The sequence below is a fragment of the Leucoraja erinacea genome, chromosome 11 (assembly GCF_028641065.1).
Source record: "Leucoraja erinacea ecotype New England chromosome 11, Leri_hhj_1, whole genome shotgun sequence".
NCBI classification, from domain to species: domain Eukaryota; kingdom Metazoa; phylum Chordata; class Chondrichthyes; order Rajiformes; family Rajidae; genus Leucoraja; species Leucoraja erinaceus.
Genome location: NC_073387.1, coordinates 44,865,912 through 44,886,489, shown reverse-complemented (window position 1 = coordinate 44,886,489; position 20,578 = coordinate 44,865,912). Strand labels below are relative to the sequence as shown.

Genomic DNA, 20,578 nt, shown 5'->3' with positions numbered 1-20,578 from the left:
ATGAGGGGACTACGTATAAACATAGCTGTAATTTCTACATGGTGAAACCAAAATGTATAAAAATGGCCTTTAATAAAATCTGACAATGTGCATTTTTACCACGCAAATTTTTCTATTACAAATCTCAAATTGTGGACTAAAGTTATGGAGAACACTGCAGCTCTGGCAGACAAAATTAAAGCGAATCCAAAGGTATTTTATGTATATTAAGGGAAAGAGGCAAAAGTGGTCAACTATATGAGGTGCCGAGGGGGATGAATATGGTCTTTAATGAGTATTTCACCTCTGTTCTTACTGTGGAAAGAGACATGAAGATTTGGGAACATGTAACAATTACTGGAGATGTCTTGTGGACAGCATGTATTATAGTTGTGTAGGTGCTGGATGTCTTAAGGCATATGAAGGTAGATAAACATTTTGGAGGGCACCGTATGTGTGAGGTGTTTTAGAAAGTCAAACCAGTGCAGAAGCTTCACAGTGAAAGTTGGGGTCATGGGGAGTGTTGTAGAGAAGAGGGATCTATGAGTGCAGGTGCACAAGAGAGTTCAAGATTTTATTGTCATGTGTCCCTGATAGGACAATGAAATTCTTGCTTTGCTTTAGCACACCAGAACATAGTAGGCACGAATACTGAACAGATCAGTGGGTCCATATACCATTGCATAAATATATACACACATGAATAATTAAACTGATAAAGTGCAAATAAACAGATTATTGGCTATTAATGTTCAGAGTTTTGTCCGAGCCGAGTTTAATAGCCTGATGACTGTGGGGAAGAAGCTGTTCCTGAACCTGGTCGTTGCAGTCTTCAGGCTCCTGTACCTTCTACCTAAAGGTAGTGGGGAGATGAGCGTATGGCCCGGATGGTGTGGGTCCTTGATGATGCTGCCAGTCTTTTTGAGGCAGTGTCTGTGATAGATCCCCTTGATGGACGGGAGGTCAGAGCCGATGATGGACTGGGCAGTGTTTACCACTTTTTGTAGTCTTTTCCGCTCCAGGGCGCTCAAGTTTCCGAACCAAGCCATAATGCAACCAGTCAGCATGCTCTCCACTGTGCACCTGTAGAAGTTACAGAGAGTCCTCCTTGACATACAGACTCTCCGTAATCTTCTCAGGAGGTAGAGGCGCTGATGTGCTTTCTTTATGATTGCATCAGTGTTCTTGGACCAGGAGAGATCTTCAAAGATGTGCACGCCCAGGAATTTGAAGCTCTTGACCCTTTCCACCATCGACCCGTTGATACAAACGGGACTGTGAGTCCCCATCCTCCCCCTTCCAAAGTCCACAATCAGTTCCTTGGTTTTGCTGGTGTTGAGGGCCAGGTTATTGTGCTGGCACCATTTGGTCAGTCGGTCGATCTCACTTCTCTACTCTGTCTCGTCCCCATTGGTGATAAGTCCCACAACAGTGGTATCGTCAGCGAACTTGATGATGGGAGTTCGCACTATGACTGGCTACGCAGTCATGAGTATAGAGTACAGCAGGGGGCTATGCACAGCGAGGTGCTCCCATGCTGATTGTTATTGAGGCTGCACATTTCCACCAATACGAACTGACTGTGGTCTGAGAATGAGGAAGTCGAGGATCCAATTGCAGAGGGGTGCGCAGAGACCCAGTTCTGTGAGTTTAGGAACCAGCTTGGAGGGGATAATTGTATTAAATGCCGAGCTGTAATCAATGAATAACAGCCTGACATATGTGTTTTTGTTGTCAAAGTGGTCCAGAGCGGAGTGGAGAGCCAGCGAGATTGCATCCACCGTTGATCTGTTGTGGCGGTAAGCGAACTGCAGGGTCCAGGTTTTTGTCGAGGTAGGAGTTGATTTGCGCCATGATCAACCTCTCAAAGCACTTCATCACCACAGACATTGGTGCCACTGGTCGATAGTCATTGAGTCACGTCACCTTGCTCTACTTGGGCAACCGGTATAATTGTTGCCCTTTTAAATCAGGTGGGAACCTCAGACCTCAGAAGTGAGAGGTTGAAAATGTCCGCAAAAACTCCAGCCAGTTGGTCCGCACAGGTTTTTAGAACACGACCGGGTATACCATCAGGCCCAGGTACTTTTCGAGGGTTCACCCCTCTGAAGGATTTTCTGACGTCGGCCTCTGTGACTGTGACTGAAATACCATCACAGCGAATGGAGGCTCGAGAAGGCACTTCAGTGTTCTCCCTATCAAAGCGTGCGTAAAACGCATTGAGCTTGTCAGGGAGTGATGTTTTGTCGACATTCGAGCTGCCTCCTGATCTCGCCTTGTAGGAGGTGATTGCATTCAAGCCCCGTCTCATCCTCCAGTTTGGAGCAGAAGTCCCTTTCGGCCTTTTTGATGGCCTTACCAAGGTCGTATCTGGACTTCTTGTAGACCACTGTATCATCAGACATGAATGCCCGGTGTCTGGTCTTCAGAAGAGTGCAGATCTCATAGTTCATCCAAGGCTTCTGATTGGGAAACACTTGGAAGGTTTTTGTTGGGATGCAGACCTCCACACATTTCTTTATGACGTCTGTAACGACTGTGACGTATTCGTTCAGGTCCGTTGCCGACTCCCTGAACATTGCCCAGTTTACAGACTCCAAACAGTCCTGTAGTTGTTCCTCTGCCCCCCCTCCTCATCGACCAGCTCTGTGCAGTCCTCACCTCGGGGGGTGCGCTCTTCAATTGCTGCCTGTCGGCAGGAAGAAGCAGCACCGAGGTATGGTTGGATTTACCGAAGTGAGGGCGAGGGATAGAGCGGTAGGCGTTCTTAATGGTGGTGTAGCAGGGGTCAAGGGTATTTGGCCCTCTGATGCAGCAGGAGACATGTTGGTGGAAGTTTGGGAGTGATTTCTTCAGGTTGGCTTTATTGAAGACCCCAGCTATGGTGGTGAACGCCTCGGGGTGAGATGTCTGGTGCTTGTTGACCACGGCGTGCAGCTTCCTCCAGTGCCAGACGGACGTCTGCCTGGGCAGGGATGTAGACCGCGGTCAGGATGATGGAGGCAAATTCCCTTGGTAGGTAGAAGGGGTAGCACTTCACCGCCAGATGTTCTAGGTGTGGAGTGCAGTAGTTGGACAGGACTGCCACGTCTGAGCACCGCGCAGAGATGACCATGTGGCAGACTCCCCTTCCTCTCCCTTTTCCAGATGCCAGTGTACGGTCCATACGGTGGATGGAGACCCCTCAGGCTGGACCGCTGAGTCTGGGAGATGGGGTGAGCCATGTCTCTGTGAAACAGAACACAGAGCATTCCCTCAGCTCCCTTTGATAATGCAACCTTGCCCTTAAGTCTTCCACTTTATTTTCAAGGGACTGTACATTGGCCAGTAGAATAGTAGGGAGAGGGGGCCGAAGTCCCCTGTGCTTCAGTTTGACCTGATGTCCTGCCCGTCGGCCACGTTTCCGGACACAATGGAGGCTTCCCCTTTGTTTCCAGGTACTGTGTTTACTGTGAACCTGCACTGGAATGGGATTCCTTCGTAGTCGGCAGCTGCAGCTCCGTAACGAACTGGGATACCCTCAAAGTCGGCAGCTCCAGCTCCGTTGTTCCTGGAAGATCCAGCTCGTCGGCTCTGGAGGTCATCCCGGAGTTTCCAGGTATAGTACCTGCGTTCCTCCGTCGGGTCGGGTGTTTTCCCGCGTGCGTGGGAATGTTTAAAGTCCAGGGCTCCCGCAGCTGCGGGAGATTGCGAAATTGCAAGAGCCTTCAGGTCACTGAAAGTAAGCATGCAGGTACAGCAGGCAGTGAAGAAAGCTAATGGCATGTTGGCCTTCATAACACGAGGAGTTGAGTATAGGAGCAAAAAGGTCCTTCTTCAGTTGTGCAGGGCCCCAGTGAGACCACACCTGGAGTATTGTGTGCAGTTTTGGTCTCCTAATTTGAGGAAGGACGTTATTGGTATTGAGGGAGTGCTGCATAGGTTCACCAGGTTAATTCCCGGGATGGCGGAACTGACATATGATGAAAGAATGGGTCGACATGGCTTGTATTCACTGGAATTTAGAAGGATGATAGGGCATCTCATACAAACGTATACAATTCTTAAAGGATTGGGCAGGCTAGATGCAGGAAAAATGTTCCCGATGTTCGGGGTGTCCAGAACCAGGGGTCACAGTTAGGCCATTTAGGACTGAGATGAAGGAAAACTTCTTCACCCAGAGAGTTGTGAATCTGTGGAATTCTCTGCCACAGAAGGCAGAGGAGGCCAATTCATTGGATGTTTTGTTAAGAGAGAGTAAGATTTAGCTCTTTGGGCTCAAGGGATATGGGGAAAAAACAGGAACGGGGTACTGATTTTGGATGATCAGCCATGATCATATTGAATGGTGTTGCTGGCTCAATGGGCCGAATGGCCTACTCCTGCACCAATTTTCTATGTTTCTATGAGACATTGGACATGTCAGGACTTGATTCCTTGTAGAGGTGTGTAAAATCATGATTGGGAGGGAGGGAAGGAGGCACACCATTAGTCACAGCCCCAGTCCACAAAACAACCGACCACCACCACCATGAATGGAATTGTTAGAGATGTATAAAATCTTGAGGGAAATTGATAGGGTGAATGAACATGTTTAAGAAAGAACTGCAGATGCTAGAAAAATCGAAGGTAGACAAAAATAATGGAGAAACTCAGCGGGTGAGGCAGCATCTATGCAGAAAAGGAATAGGCAACATTTCGGGTCGAGACCCTTTTACCCAGGGGAGGGGAATTAAGAACTAGAGGACATAGTTTTAAATTAAGAGGTGGAAGATTTAATAAGAACCTGAGGGGCAACTTATTCACTCAGAGGTTGGTGGATATATGGAATGAACTATCAGAGGAGACAGTTGAGGCAGGTACAATAACACCATTTAAAAGACACCTGGACAGGTACATGGATAGAAAAGGTTTTGAAGGATGTTGATTAAATGCTGGCAAATGGAACTAGCTAAAATGAGGCATTTTGATCAGAATGGACAAGTTGGGCCGAAGTGCCTATGCCTGCTGTATGGCTTTATGAATATTCAAAACTTGGTACAATTTGCCTGGCAGTGCAAAAATATCTGACAAATATCATCAATATCTCCTTCACATCCTCACTCACCCCCTCCCCCATCAAGTCTTCCCTCCCCTATCACTCCTTCCCCCCGCTGTCTCTCCCATCACTCCACTCCTCCCTCCCGTCATTCCTCTCCTCCCTTCCAGTCACCCTGTTCCCTCCCCAACATTCCTCTCCTCCCATCACTTATCTTCTCCCTCCTCTCCCTCCCTCAGCACTTTCCTTATCCGCCTCTCCTGGCACTCCTACCCTCCCTCCCCTACTTCCTCCACTCACTACTTGCCTCCCTCTCCTGTCACTCCTTCCTTCACTCCCCACTCCACTCCTCCCGTCACTCCCTCTCCTCACCTTCTCTCCCTCCCACCCTGTCCTTCCTCCCTCATTACTCCCTTCCTCCCTCATCACTGTCCTTCCTTCCCTCATCACTCCTCTCCTCCCTCCCCATCATTCCATTCCCTCCTCATCATCATTCCACTCCTCCCTCCCCGTCACTTATCTTCTCTCATCACCTCTCTCTGCACTCCTTCCTTCTTGTCCTCTCCTGTCACTCCCACCCTCCCTACCGTCACTACTTGCCCCTCATCTCTGTCACCCCTTCCCTTGCTCCCCACTCCACTCCTCCCTTGTCACTCCCTCTCCTCATCTTCCCGTCACTCCCTTCTCTCCCTCCTTCATCATTCCCATCCACCCTCGTCATTTGATCCTTTCTTCCCTCCCTCGTCACGGTGTCCTTCCTTCCCTCGTCACTCCTCACCCTTCCTCGCTTATCACTCCCTCCCTCCCTCAATAACTCCCTTCCTTCCCCATCACTGCTTCCCTTCCTTCATCACTCGGTCCTCCCTTCCTTCCCTCCGTCTCTCTCGTCATTCTGTCCTTCCTTCCTTCCCTCCCTCCCTGTCGGTCGGTTACTTGCGCCGGGCCACGCGCCGCCAACAGCCACGCCTCCCGCCGCCGCCGCGCGCTCGCGCTCGCCCTCCCTCCGTTTGTTGTTGTTCTCCGCGCGAGGCCCAATGGTACGGTCCGCGCGCGCGGCCAATCAGCGCGCCTCGAGGTGGGGGAAAGTCTCCGGGAAATAATGGAAAGCGGGCGCCATGATGATTGTTTGCTTTTAGATCGGGCTCGCTGGCTTTATAGGCGAAAGCAAGAAAGCTCTAGAACTTTTGTTATGTGTTCGCAGGTACAAAAAATAATGTTTTCTCACTTCCAGCCTATTGGGTTAAGGTCTCATTAATTCCCCGATTTGCTTAATCAGACGGTATTTATTGTAAGACGTGTAAACAAATGAGCTCTGGACCGAGCGGGGTTTATATATTTAAATTCAGAACTTCCAACTCAAGTTTTTTTTAAAAGATAACTTAGCTCTCTTTTTCAAGCTCGTCGTCATCATTCGTTTTTTTGAGAGTGTTATGTTTCTTTAAAAGTCTACGTGGTCTGGGTTGAATGGAAAAACTAAGTCGCTTCTTTTATGTAGTAAACGTGAGGCCTACACGTTGTTGGTACTGGGGGGGGGGGGGGGGGGGGGGGCTTTTATTTGAACGACAGAGTGACCTAGCTTTATGGCGGAAGTGTGTGGTTCGTTTGATTGACAGGCGGGCTTGCCATTCAAAGGCAGCGGCGGGGATTTTCCGACCAATGGGCGCTGCGTTGAGGCGGGACATCCGCAATGAAGGTAGGTTGATTTAGAACGTAGTTTTTTGTTGCGTCCCAGTTTAATAATGGTAGTACTAGGGATGCGAGATTTGGAGGCAATCAGCCAGCTAGCAAATTACACTATATTTTTGTCTATTGTATTGCATTTGATATCCTCGGTTGGTAAGTGAATGCAATTAGACTGTTAGAAACGAAAGGGAAATGAAAATGATTGTATCTGGTTGGAAAAATAATAGTTTTCCTGTGCAATTCTCCAGCCTTTGACTTTGGCACCACGTTTTCATTATATTGCATTTATTTTAACTTGATCTAATATTACAGTTAAGTTTTCAGGACTACGTGTCCGCTCCATTGATGCGGGCTTCGAATTAGATAAACAACAGAAAGAAGAACTCTAGCATCTTGCAGTCATACATTTTAATTGTAATTCACAGTAGTCCCAAGGAACATATACCTCCCCCAATGTTTATTTACCACGTGTAGTTGTTCAATATTCTTATGAGCCACACTCACAATGTGAATTACAGGTGGAAACAATGCTTTAAACGTTAATAATTCTACTGTGCAGGAACCCGATGAGGTGTAAATATAAAGTTACATATTTTTAAGTTGTTATGTCTGAAGAAGGGTCTCGACCCGAAACGTCACCCATTCCATCTCTCCAGAGATGCTGCCTGCCCCACTGAGTTACCCTATCATTTTCAGGGATTTGCTTTATAGACTGAACATTTTAGTGAAATGTTTTCTACTTCCCCATATGTGTTTATATAAGTTAAAGCTTGCAGTCTGAAGTGTAGGATCTTTCACCAATCATTATGACATTTGAGTTGTGCCTTCTTGCATTTAAGCCATTTTATCTCCAAGGCCCAAGCAATTTACTATGACACTTGTGGTTGGAGGGGAGGAGGAAATTTTCTTCATGTATTGTTTTATATATATATATATTAGCATCATTGTTCTAGTTTGCAAAGAGGCTATTTTCTTTCATTTCCAGTGCATCACTTTGCAACTATGTAAAACTGTAAATTTTATCTGTGCATTTTTTGCTATCTTCATTTTATTGGGAAATATTCCTTATTTATAAAACAGCAAATTTTGTAATATGAGTAAATGTCAATGTTATGCTTCCATGGTCTCAATAACTTGTTTGTTGGAAAGCAGAAAACTGCAGATACAGGACAGCTAGATTCATAACCAAATAGGAAATTCTAGAGGGACAAGACCAGGACAGAATTCTAAAATCATATTTAGTTTATCCAATATTCTGCAAGTATAGGGATGATGGGGCTTGGTGTGATTTAGGAAACAAGTAGTAGTGTATTTGACAAATTTCTGTTTACCGATGGTGAAATGAGAGTCGGTGAATCAAATGAGTTCTATCCACAGCTTAATAGAGTTGATTGGAAAAGTGGTAGAGTTGGTTAAAGATCAGAATTTATGACCGATGTAGAAGGTGAGATCTATAATCACAATATATAATGAGTTTATCCAGTGCTTGATTTTTGGAGAAATGTTCCAGCAATTTTGGGGTATTGCAAATGGTAGATAAGTGTCATTGGTGTACATATGGAAATGGAAATTGTATTTTTTTGGATAACTGCTCATGGATGAGAAATTGGGAGCAAGGATAAATCAGGGGAGAGGGATTATTGGATGTAACAAGTGTGAGAAGAGAACCCATTGGCTGTACCTGGCGACTTGTATACTGTCTCAATGTTCTACTGTACACTTGTATTGTATATCAGATGCTTATCTATGATGTATCTAAGTGATTATGTATTTTTGTGCTTGTACTATCCAAAAAAGTGAATTTCACTGTACCTCTACATCTGACTATAAATAATAATTTATTACACAAATAATACACTGGTTTTTCTGCATAAATAAGAGTGGATCCAGATGAAGTGTTTCACCCAATAAGATGATAGCAGTGAGGTGATGCAGGATGTCAGTGTGATCAAACAAATCATAAGTTGCAGACAAATCATGATTGGGAATTTGTAACCTTTTCTACACTTGAAATAGGATCAAATTAGTAATTCTAAGCACAATTTCAAAAGCAAAATGTGTTTGGATGCTGAAACTATGAAATAAACTTTTAGCAATTTCTTCTTTTAAGAGCTTCGTTAGTATTATGAACATAGGACTAAAAAGAAGTAATTATTCAGAAATAGACACAAAATGCTGGAGTAACTCAATAATAGGCAGCATCTCTGGAAATAAGCAATGGGTGACGATTTGGGTTGAGACCCTTCTTCAGACTCTTATTCAGGTTATTCCTCCCCTCTTAGAGGTTATACCTGATCTTCTTCGACACTACTTTCCTGCATTTACCAATTTCTTGAATCCTTTAAAACTAATTGGTGGTCAAATAAATTTGAGGCTGGAATATGATGATTGGTTGTTTGCAAGTATGGAGGTATATTTGGGGTTGTGATGGTAAAAAGAGCTAATGCTGTCTGTTAAGGTGTAAACCTGGAAGGGCAGTTGTGGTTAACATGTTGGTGCATAAAGGGCCAAAATCTCGGCAACCAGATGAGATGTGTGAGTGTATCAAAGAAAACAGTAAGAACGTGCCAATGTTGGGATGAAGGGATTGTAAAGGCCTTCTGATATCATGAGCTCCTTGGACTAATTGATGTTGGGTTTGTTATTATCATCCTGTATTGAGATATAGTGAAAAGCTTTAATTTGCATGCTTTCCGGGCATATACCATACATTACATCAAGTACTGCTAAAGAGAAGATAAACAGAATATGGTCTATGTGTTATAGCTGCTGAGAAAGTGCAGATTGTGTTTTTAAAAGTGCAAAGGCTACAACAAGGTAGATTGTAAAATCGGAAATTCATCCTAGCATATAAGAGGTCCATTCAAGAATGTGGTAACACAGGGAAGAAACTGTTCTTGAATCTGGTGGTATGTGCTTTGAAGCTTTTGTATCTGTCAATGATTGAAATGGGGAGAAGAGAGAATGACTGGGATGTGAGGTGTCCTTGGCTATATTAGCTGATTTCCCAAGGCAGCGCCAGGTTTAGATGGAGTGGCGGGGGAGACTTTTTGTTTGAAGGCATGGGTTATGTTCACAGCTCTGCAATCTTGGACAGTGGAGTTGCTGGATATATCTGAATATGCTTTCAGTGGTGCAACAGTAGTAATTTGTAAGAGGCATTGGACTGCTGCTGAATTTCTTTAGCCTTCTGAAGAAGTCGAGGCATTGGTGTGCTTTTTGTTAGCCATATCATCAAAGGGTTGGACTGTCAAATTGTTGGTGATAATTAAATTTGGAAACTCTTGACAATCTCCCTTTCCCTGTTTGCTTTAGTGCAGTTATACTTTGAAATTTTGGTTATGAATGCAGCAATTTTATTTTCTCTCTCCTTTTTTTTCCTTTCTCATTCCTTTTCCTTTCATCTCGCCCCCCCCAACTGTATGTTGTCTCCAACCGGCTTCCTTTGTGTTTCTTGAAGATGCTGCAAATTAGTCTTTATGAGAAAATCTTCTGTAAAGCTGCATATTCACTTCAACATAGTTCTGACGTGAAATTTCAGCGATTTAATTGACTGAACCTCAAGGCAGGTCTGCCTTTCGATTCTGGAGAAGCGGCATTCCAGGTGTGGTTTTCACAAAGCCCTGTACAAATACAGAACGGCTATCTTGCTCAGATCACTTGAAATAAAGCCTAAGGTATTATTTAGCATCCTATTTGTTTGCCATTCTCATGCTAATTAAATTGAACACCATTTTGTTTCTTGCTATTTAAAAATACTTTTTCCTATCCTTTCTAATAAAGTAAACAGTGTCACATTTTCCTATTATGCTCCAATCGCCATCACTTGTCATGGTTTGACTGTCTGCTACTATTTATGCCTCTCACAATTTTATGTTATTGGGTCACCCTCAACCTCCATGTTCCAAGAAACGATACTTGTGCTTTATTAATTTCCTCTCAAATTATATATCATGAATTATGATTCTTGTCACCTTGCATTTCTTTGGGGGTCTCAGCAGCTTCCATTCTGCATCTTTGCTTTGAGCCACTGCATAACTCTTGCCGCTGACTTGACTACATTCATCAGATTATTTTGGATAACCCATCCTTGTTGCACGGCTTTTCTTTATCCTACTGTGGCCTGGCTCAATGAAGCAGAGTCAATATCTTTTTAACTCTTGGAACTTGCCATGTTTTCTAATTTCTCAAATTTGATCATTTGAATCACTTGCCTTAGATTTCATCCGTCCACCTTCATATTTAATAATTTTTGAACTTTTTGATTGTTGATGTTGCTCCAAGGTGTTTGGTGATCTTCTCCTCTTGTGCCAAAAACTTAGTTTTCTTCAGACTCAACTTGATAAAGAACAGTTTTTATCCAACATTTGATTAATAATGACTGCTGCAAAGTTTCTTCCAAAATCTAATTTATATTTCTGGCTAGTAAATTATGCATAATTCAAATAATGTGTTAACTTTATAATGTTAGGCATTGATTCATCATTTTCATTACTTTGTCATGTGTTCTGTATCAGTTATATTATCAGAAGATTTAAGGCAGTTAAGGACATGGTATGTGTGAAGACCTTTATCTTTCTTGCAAACCTTAATATTTTTGGAATGTTATTTGCATATCTTTAGACATAGAAAAAGCATGTATCCAATTTACTACCCTTTTGTTGTTTACATATATTGTTTACATATATGTTGTACTGCTGCAAGTAAGTTTTTCATTGTTTTGATTTCTGACATGAACATAAAACTCTTGACTCTATTTGATGGCCTTCCAGGCTACAGCACCACAATTTCAAAATTACCATTCTTGACCTCGTATCCCTCTGCTTTGTTGGCCTCTGTTGCTGTAACTTCCTCCAGTCTTTTGAACATTGGTGTTTCCCATTACCAGTGCTGTCAAGACCAGATTCTACCTGTTTCTCAACTTCTCTCTTGTGCATCTTCCCTGTTTCTCTAGCTGAGCCATCAGCTCCATTGGCTCTGGAATTTCTCACTCTTCAACTCATTCCTCTTTTTAAGATACTCCATAAAACTTATCTTTCTCACTGTATTTGTGGTCATTTGTCCTAATGTTGCTACATTTTGTTGCCTGAGAACTTCTGAGTCACTAGTCTTTACTCTTTATCTCTGATCAATTTGACTCTCCTGGTATTACCATCCTAATATCTGCTATGTGCTCAACTTTCTAACTTTTTTCTTTTCCTAGACCATCCAGATGCTCTCATTTTGAATCATCATTCTTTACTCCCTTGTGAGAATGTATCTAGGCTGTATGAATCTTCTCCTTAAAAGGCTGTTGAAATCTGCCAATGTGTATATTTTAAACATCATCCAGGTAATAGCTGTTGAAACGCTGTTAGAAACATAGAAATGCAGGAGTAGGCCATTCGGCCCTTCGAGCCTGCACCGCCATTCAATATGATCATGGCTGATCATCCAACTCAGTATCCCGTACCTGCCTTCTCTCCATACCCCCTGATCCCCTTAGCCACAAGGGCCACATCTAACTCCCTCTTAAATATAGCCAATGAACTGGCCTCAACTACCCTCTGTGGCATAGAGTTCCAGAGATTCACCACTCTCTGTGTGAAAAAAGTTCTTCTCATCTCGGTTTTAAAGGATTTCCCCTTTATCCTTAAGCTGTGACCCCTTGTCCTGGACTTCCCTAACATCGGGAACAATCTTCCTGCATCTAGCCTGTCCAACCCCTTAAGAATTTTTGTAAGTTTCTATAAGATCCCCTCTCAGTCTTCTAAATTCTAGAGAGTATAAACCAAGTCTATCCAGTCTTTCTTCATAAGACAGTCCTGACATCCCAGGAATCAGTCTGGTGAACCGTCTCTGCACTCCCTCTATGGCAATAATGTCCTTCCTCAGATTTGGAGACCAAAACTGTACGCAATACTCCAGGTGTGGTCTCACCAAGACCCTGTACAACTGCAGTAGAACCTCTCTGCTCCTATACTCAAATCCTTTTGCAATGAAAGCTAACATACCATTCACTTTCTTTACTGCCTGCTGCACCTGCATGCCTACCTTCAATGACTGGTGTACCATGACACCCAGGTCTCGCTGCATCTCCCCCTTTCCCAATCGACCACCATTCAGATAATAGTCTGCTTTCCTGTTTTTGCCACCAAAATGGATAACCTCACATTTATCCATTGCTTAATGGACGGAAAAGAATAAGAATGAACACATTTTCTGATTAGTGGGTGCCACGTGGATCAGTCCATGTGATCAGCTTAAATGATTTGGACAAAGAGACCAAGTATGACATATCCAAGTTTGGCTATGGTACAACGATGAGTGGCAGTGTGGATTAGGAGGAGAATGCACAGAGGCTTTAAGGAATCTACAGCTATGTGAATGGGCAAGGACATGGCAGACTGAATGTAGTGTGGAATGTGGTAAAGTGAAGGAATTATATTTGTGCCTCTCCCCCAAAATACTAACTTTCTACATTTTTCTAATTTAATGTATAATCTTATTTATAATTATACAGATTATACACCGTTAGAAAAAAAATAGTAGAAAGTCAGTATTTTGGGGTAGAGGCACCAACATAATACAGTAGTACATGTCTAGGCGGTTATAGATTTGATAATGTTGATGGTTGAAAAAATAATGGAATCCTTCCTAAAGAGAAATTAAAGAATACCAAGAAAGGAATAATATTGTAGGCAATGTAGGCAAAACCTTGCTTGACCAATTTTGGACTTTTGAAGAGGGAACAGAAAGAGCAGACAGCATGGATGTCGTTTAAATATGCAAGGAGGAACTGCAGATGCTGGTTTAAACCAAAGACAGATACAAAATGATGGTAGACAAAAAATGCTGGAGAAACTCAGTGGGTGAGGCAGCATCTATGGAGAGAACGAATAGACGACGTTTCAGGTCGAGACCCTTCTTCAGACTGATGGGGGGGGGGGGGGAAAAAGAAAGGGGGAGACAATAGGCTTTGTGGGAGAACTGGAAGGAGGGAGAAGGCAAGGGCTATCTAAAATTAGAGAAATCAATGTCCATACCGCTGGGGTCTTCTTATCGAGTCCACGCACAAGATTAGAAGTTGTTCAGCCAGAGCTGAACACACTTCTCGGCATCTGCATACAATGGTGCCTGTCTTGTCGCTTCTTGTGCATGGTGGTGGAAAGATTGGTGGAAACGGGGCTGCGGCGTGAACACTCTTTCCTTGACCCCACCGCTGGGGTGTAAACTACCTAAGTGAAATATGAGGTGCTGCTCCAATTTGCACTTCGCCTCACTCTGGTAATGGAGGAGGCCCAGGACAGAAAGGTCAGATTGGGAATGGGAGGGGGAATTGAAATGCTGAGCATGATCCAGTTCGTACTAATCAACCTGATCCAGGAGATCAGGTTGATTAGTACGAACTGAGCGGAAGTGTTGGGCGAAGAGATTGCCGAGTCTGCTCTTGGTCTTGCCGACGTAGAGAAGTTGACACCTGGAACAATGGATGCAGTCGATGAGGTTGGAGGAGGTGCAGGTGAACCTCCGCCTCACCCAAGACTGATTGGATCCTTGGATGGAGTCGAGGGGGGAAGTAAAGCAAGTGTAGCATTTCCTGAGAGTGCAAGGAAAAGTACTCGGGGAGGGGGCGTTTGGGTTTGGAAGGGACAAATTGACCAGGAAATTACGGAGGGAAAGGTCTCTGCGGAAAGCAGAGAAGTGAGGAGATGGGAAGATGTGGCCAGTGATGGGATCCCGTTGGAGGTGGCGCAGATGTCGGAGGAGTATATGTTTTAAGCGACGGCTGATGGGGTGGAAGGCGAGGCCAAGGGACTTTGTCCTTATTGCGAATAGGGGGGGGGGGGGGGGGAGTAAGTGCGGAGCTGCAGGATATAGAGGAGACCCTGGTGAGAGCCTCATTTATAATATGAGGGGAACCCCCTTTCCCTAAAGAATGAGGACATCGCCAATGCCCTGGTATGGAACACCTCATCCCAGGTGCAGATACGGCGGAGATGGAGGAATTGGGAGCAGGGGATTCCTTACAGAAAGCAGGGTGGGAAGAAGTGTAGTCAAGAGCCTGGAGTAACTTAGCAGGTCAGGCAGCATCTCTGGAGAAATGGAATAGGTGAACCAAGTTTTCATAAATGACACAATGACAAACTAATTAATTAGCCGTGGAATGTAAAGTAAGGGACAAGCAGCAGAAGGGATTTCTGATGACCAGGGCAGAGGGAAGAGTATGGGAAGAAAACATAGTTATTTCTAGTGGAACAAATTGAGTATTGGTTACAACCGTCGATTATAATGGCGATTGTGAGAGTGGAAGACACACACTCACACACTGCGAAAGCATTAAGATGCAACCCACTAGGACCTCCTGGTGACCCACCTATGGCACGAGATTGGTCCTGGGGGCGCTGCGATCGGCTGCTCTGCCAGTAGCGTGTTCGTTATTTCGACTTTTTGTTTTTTTGGTATGCCTAAATGTTAGTTTAGTTGTCTCTTGATGTGTCTAGTGTGGAGGGTGGTTGGGGGGGGGGGGGGGGGGGGGGGGAGAAGGAGAAACTCAGCGGGTGCACTGCTTTCGGTTGCCTCCTCAACAGAGGCGGCTTTTTCTATGTCGCCTCCCCCGCGGCCTAACAACATGGATTGGAGCGGCCTTTTGCCGGACGCAGAGCTTCAGCAGCGTGGACTTTTCCATCGGGGTGCAGGGTCGAACCCTTGCCGGGGGACGCCAGAGAGAAGAGCTCCGATCGCTGGCCTGGTGACGTTGGCATTATGGGGCTGTGGTCTGCGGAGCTTCTAGCTGTGGACGAGGCGTGAACTTACCATCTGGAATCCCTTGCCGGGGATCACTGGAGAAGAGCTCCGACCACCGGCCTGTGGCCTATAACATCCTGAAGCCGCAGTCTCTGGTAGGAAAGTGCTGATTCGGATGCTCCAAGCCGCGGAGTGTGTTTGACCGACCCGACGTCAGAGTTTTGATCATTGTGGCGAGAGGGCCTGTGCATTGGGCCGTCTGTAGTGGCGACTACGGAGGGTTCATGGCCCCGACCACGATGAACAAAGGAGGAGGACTGACTGAACTTTGTTGCCTTCCACCACAGTGAAGAATGCTGTGGCGGATGTTTGTTAAATTCTCTTGTGGTGCATGTGATGAATAAATTTGCCTTTGACTTCTCGCTACTCCAGGGCTCTCACTTAACTTTTTTTCGCTGTTGCCAGCCGGGCAACCTAGGTAGTTTTTTAGGTTGCCGAATGACAGTTTAGGTGGTCATTTAAGACGGCTTGCATGACGCGTGTGGTAATGTGCTCCGACAAAGTGCGTAGTTACATGTCGGAATTATGCTCAATGAAGCATTCACATATTATTTCTGCTTCAAAAAAGTCACAAACTAAACATATTCACCAATCAAGACATGATATATACCACAATGACATGCAGCAAAATTACAATACAGTATCTCATCTCCTTTTACACGTTGCAATGAATGCAATTTCTATTATTTCTTTCCACTTCCAAACAAAATTCTGGTTCGCAATAACCAAACTGATCTCCCGGTGGCTCAGCACTTCAACTCCCCCTCCCATTCCGAATCCGACCTTTCTGTCCTGGGCATCCTCCATGGTCAGAGTGAGGCCCACCGCAAATTGGAGGAACAGGACCTCATATTTGCTTGGGTAGTTTACACCCCAGCGGTATGAACATTGGCTTCTCCAAATTCAGGTAGTCCTTGCTTTCTCCCGCCTTCCCCTCCCATTCCCAGCTCTCCCACAGCTTACTGTCTCCGCCTCTTCCTTTCTTTTTCCCGACCCCCCCCCCCCCCCGACATCAGTCTGAAGAAGGGTCTCGACCCGAAACGTCGCCTATTCCTTCACTCCATAGATGCTGCCTCACCCGCTGATTTTCTCCAGCTTTGTCTACCAACGGGATCCCACCACTGGCCACATCTTCCCATCTCCTCCCCTGTCTGCTTTCCGCAGAGACCGCTCCTTCCGTAACTCCCTGGTCATTTCGTCCCTTTCCAGCCAAACCACCCCCTCTCCTGGCACTTTCCCTTGCAACCGCAAGAAATGCTACACTTGTCGCTTTACCTCCCCCATTGACTCCATTCAAGGACCCAAGCCGTCTTTCCAGGTGCAGCAGAGATTCATGTGCACCTCCTCCAACCTCGTCTATTGCATCCGCTGCTCTAGTTGTCCGCTACTCTACATTGGTGAGACCAAGGTTACACAAAAAAGCTGGAGAAACTCAGCGGGTGCAGCAGCATCTATGGAGCGAAGGAAATAGGCAACGTTTCGGGCCGAAACCCTTCTTCAGACTGATCGGGGGCGGGGGTGGGTGGGGACAAGAAAGGGAAAAGGAGGAGTAGCCAGATGGCTGGGGGATGGGAGGAGACAGCAGGGGGGTGAGGAAGGGGAGGAGACAGCAAGGACTAACAAAATTGGGAGAATTCGATGTTCATGCCCCCGGGGTGCAGACTCCCCAAACGGAATATGAGGTGCTGTTCCTCCAATTTCCGGTGCTGCTCGCCAACTCGGTGAGACCAAGCATTGGCTTGGTGATCGCTTTGCCCAATACCTCTGCTCGGTTCGCAATAACCAACCTAATCTCCCGGTGGCTCAGCACTTCAACTCCCCCTCCCATTCCGAATCTGCCCTTTCTGTCCTGAGCCTCCTCCATGGCCAGAGTGAGGCCCACCATAAATTGGAGCAGCGCGTCATATTTTGCTTGGGCAGTTTACACCCCCAGCGGTATGAAAATTGACCTCCAATTTCAGGTAGTCCCTGCTATCTCCTCCGCTTCCCAGCTCTCCCTCAGCCCACTGTCTCCGACTCATCCTTTCTTCTTCCTACCCCCTGCACCCTCACATCAGTTTGAAGAACATCAAAACGTCGCCTATTTCCTTCACTCCATAGATGCTGCCTCACCCGCTGAGTTTCTCCAGCATTTTTGTCTCCCCATTCACACAAGTTCGGTTATCCCACTTTCCACACCCACTCCCTACACAATAGAGGCAATTTTACAGAGACAAGTTAACCTACAAAGCCAATGCATCTTTGGGATGTGGGTGGAAACCTACATGCTTGCAGGGAGAATGTGCAAATTCAACACAGACAATGCCTGAGGACAGGATCGATCACAGACCCCTGGCGTGTGAGGCAGCAAGTCCACCAGCTTTGCCACTATATTTTATTTTCCAACACACAAAAAATTATACGCTGATAACTTTGATTACTAAAAAAAAAAAAAAATATCCATTTTCAGCCTTAAATCTCTAAGTGATGCTATGTCCCCCTTTACAGCTACTGTATGTTTAATTCGGTTCAAGACTATGGGGCAGTACATTGGCCATAAACTTGCTGCCTAAAATTGTCAGAGACCCAGAATTGTTCCGGAATATGGGTGCTCTGTATGGTTTGCTCCTTTTCCCTTTGATCGCATGGGTTTTCTCCATGTGCTCTTGTTTCCTTCCACATTCCAAAGGTGGGCAGGAACCTTTTTCAGACCCAACCCAAAACGTAATATTTTCCTTTTGTTCAGAGATTCTGTCTGGCCTGTTGAGTTACTCCAGCTTTTTGTGTCTACCTTCAGATTAAACCAGCATCTGCAGCTCTTTCCTACACACACGATACTATACGATAGAACTTTATTAATCCCAGGAGGGAAATTGTGTGTGTATAGTTATATATTCATATATAAATATACACTGTTTTGTTTTCTCGTTTATAACATTGTTCATCAGCGCCTCTACTTCCTGAGAAGATTACGGAGAGTCGGTTTGTCAAGGAAGACTCTCTCTAACTTCTACAGGTGCACAGTAGAGAGCATGCTGACCGGTTGCATCGTGGCTTGGTTCAGCAATTTGAGCGCCCTGGAGAGGAAAAGACTACAAAAAGTAGTAAACACTGCCCAGTCCATCATTGGCTCTGACCTTCCTTCCATTGAGGGGATTTGTCGCAGTCGCTGCCTCAAAAAGGCTGGCGGTATCATCAAGGACCCACACCATCCTGGCCACACACTCATCTCCCTGCTACCTTCAGGTAGAAGGTACAGGAGCCTGAAGACTGCAACAACCAGGTTCAGGAATAGCTACTTCCCCACAGCCATCAGGCTATTAAACCTGGCTCGGACAAAACTCTGATTATTAATAACCACTTTCTTCTATTTGCACTTTATCAGTTTATTTATTCATGTGTGTGTATATTTATATCATGGTATATGGACACATTTATCTGTTTTGTAGTAAATGCCTACTATTTTCTGTGTGCTTAAGCAAAGCAAGAATTTCATTGTTCTATATAAGGACACATGACAATAAACTTACTTGAACTTGAACTTACACAGTACTATGTTTACATATTCTGTTGTGCTGCTGCAAGTAAGGATTTCAATGGGACATGAGAGAATAAAACACTCTTGACTCTTGACTTGCATCTCTAATGTGGGATAGAACTAGTGTACGGGTGATAGGTGGTCGGCGTGTACTCGGTGGGCCGAAGGGCCTGTTTCCACGCTGTATCTTTAAATTAAACTAAATTACTAAAACTAGAAAGAAAACTAGAAAGAAAGGTCTCTACGCGAAATGTCACCCAATTTCTCCTATCCACAGATGTTGAATGCTCCATGGAGTTCTGCCGCACAATTAAAGCATGGAATAGTCGTCGCCCTACTATAGGTACCCAAGCAGAAGCAATTAAATTTAAGGTAGCTCTTTTTTTCCCCCAAGAAACCTTTTTTGTTTAAGTCCAAGTCGAGAGTCAAGAGAGCTTTATTGTCATGTGTCCCAGATAGGACAATGAAATTCTTGCTTGCTGCAGCACAACAGAATATGTAAACATAATACAGTACGGGAGATAAAAGTTCAGTGTGTCTATATACCATAGAATGAATGAATATATATATATATGTATATGTATATATATATATATATATTTTTCAGAGTTTGGTGGTGGTGTTTAAATTCTGTTTAAATTCCATTTCGAATATTTTTGGAGGACCAGGAAACTAAGAAGCAAGAGTTACTCCAGGGAGTTGCTCCAGCGAGTGATTCTGCGTTGGTTTTCAGCGGTCGCGGCGAGTGGACAGCAATGGCGGCCAGATCTCCCACCATGCAAAGGGAGGGAGAAAGTGGACGACGCCGACCAGTTGCAGTGGCAGTGCCCATGTGCAGGGTGGCACATGCACACAACCACGGCCGATGATGAGCTGGCCAAAGATCTTCGCTATAGGATTTTTGGTGCTGACCGTGGTTGTGCGCAAGTGTAAGGCCGCCAGCCTTACACAGAGCAGGCCGAGACACGGACACGGATAGCGGGCGGAGACGGAGAGAGAGAAAGATAGAGAGGGGGCCCTCTCGGGTGTCCCGGGTGCTTACCAAGCTGGGCAAAATGGCATGGTTTTTAGGTTGCCTGGTGGGACTGTGGGTTGCCATTGGCAACCGCTAATTTCGAGCCCTGCAAGCCGGGCAAAATGACTCGCCGTTTAGGTTGCCCGGCGGCACTTTGGGTGGTCAGTGGCACCCGGGTAACCGCTAATTTCAAGTCCTGGCCTGTCGCACTTGGACTACATTTTCGGCGACAGCCTGAAAAGAGGTTGTCACGTCTTGGTCGGGTCGTGACGTGTGGGTGACGCGCGGTGTCTCCCTGTCGACCCAGGATTTGGGAATGTTCAAAATCCAGGGGCGACATTTGGGTATCACATCATGTTGTGCGCCTTGTCACACGCTGACGTATGCTGTCCTGTGGGTGACGCCCGGTTAGGGTTGGGGTTTGGGGCCACAGATGGGCTGTAAAATATTCTTCCTTCAATTCATGGATTTTAAACATTAATATATAAAAATTAATACAATAAAATCAATTGTGCAAATGAAAAGATGTCTGAATCGTTCAATTTTATTTTGTATTGGTCCGCTTCCAGATCCAAATCAC

At 45.2% G+C, this 20,578-nt stretch overlaps 1 protein-coding gene across 4 annotated transcripts in view; it reads left to right on the top strand.

Annotated features, from left to right (window-relative positions):
* Positions 1–6,038: 6,038 nt before the first annotated feature.
* LOC129701738 (CCR4-NOT transcription complex subunit 6-like) overlaps positions 6,039–20,578 on the top strand; it is a 68,516-nt gene continuing 53,976 nt past the window's right edge. The window contains exons 1-2 of one of the 4 annotated variants that reach the window (XM_055643131.1): positions 6,044–6,197; positions 6,610–6,689. The gene's annotated coding sequence lies outside the window, so the exon portion shown is untranslated. The other 3 variants (XM_055643132.1, XM_055643133.1, XM_055643135.1) reach the window with 3 other exon arrangements.